The sequence below is a fragment of the Dendrobium catenatum genome, unplaced genomic scaffold (assembly GCF_001605985.2).
Source record: "Dendrobium catenatum unplaced genomic scaffold, ASM160598v2 fragScaff_scaffold_156, whole genome shotgun sequence".
In the NCBI taxonomy this organism is placed as follows: domain Eukaryota; kingdom Viridiplantae; phylum Streptophyta; class Magnoliopsida; order Asparagales; family Orchidaceae; genus Dendrobium; species Dendrobium catenatum.
In genome coordinates, this window is record NW_021318618.1 from 9,242,134 (window position 1) to 9,243,149 (window position 1,016).

The window sequence follows — 1,016 nt, forward strand, 5'->3', positions numbered from 1 at the left end:
ACCTCTAAAAAATAAGGGTTATTATTTTTTTTCATCGTTTTGGACAATTTTTCTTTGAATTTTTTGTTATTTTCAATGCATTTTTTTACTAAAAAATTATTGTAGAATGAGTAAAAAAATTGTCCCAAATAAAATCCAATATTTATTCATTTGACAGGTACATAACATCTCTCTAAAATTTTTAGCAAAAGTTATTCATGCAAAATATCAAAATGTTCCAACAAAACACTATTAATAGAACACAATAAAAACAAAATATTAGACAACAAATATCATATAATGAGATAAAAATTTGATGGTCTTATTGTATCAAAATAAATTAATATAAAATTACTTAGAATTTTTTTACTTTTTATTTGTAATTTAATACATAAAATATAATAAATTAAACACCATATAATAATATTTTAATTAAATATTAAATAAATTAATTTTATATCATACTATCAATCAATCGTGTCATAATGCTGGCCATTATTTTCAATGACATGCACCAGAATATTTATAAGAAATAACATGATTTATTTTAAGGGAATTTTTTAAAAGAAAATTAGGACACCTGCCTTGACAATGGCCAATAAATAAAAATGAAATGTAATGGAGATGCGGGGTATCGATCCCCGTACCTCTCGCATGCTAAGCGAGCGCTCTACCATCTGAGCTACATCCCCTTTTGTCTTGTTTGAAAATATTATGTTATATATTAAAGTACTGAGTGCCCTGAACCTTTCCAGGCGTTAATTAACTCCAAAGCTATTTATTGTTAAATAATAACGTAAGAATAACAAAATTACCTTTGATAATTAAAATTAATCATTTTTACCCAAATTGTGCATTTTTTTATTCTATTTGAGTTCATTTGTAATTATAAAAGATTAGTATATAATGCACAAAGGTATTTATTGGTCTAATGGGAATATTAGATAATGATGGGTAAATTTTGGGTAAGCTATCTATAGTTTTTATTGAAATTATTTGACTTAATCTTTATTATATTTTATTTAATTGAGGAAAAG

General features: G+C 24.0%; 1 non-coding gene across 1 annotated transcript; it reads right to left on the minus strand.

Annotated features, from left to right (window-relative positions):
* Nucleotides 1-598: 598 nt before the first annotated feature.
* TRNAA-AGC lies at nucleotides 599-671 on the minus strand. Its single transcript has one exon. It is a non-coding gene; the product is annotated as a tRNA-Ala (tRNA).
* Nucleotides 672-1,016: the final 345 nt, after the last annotated feature.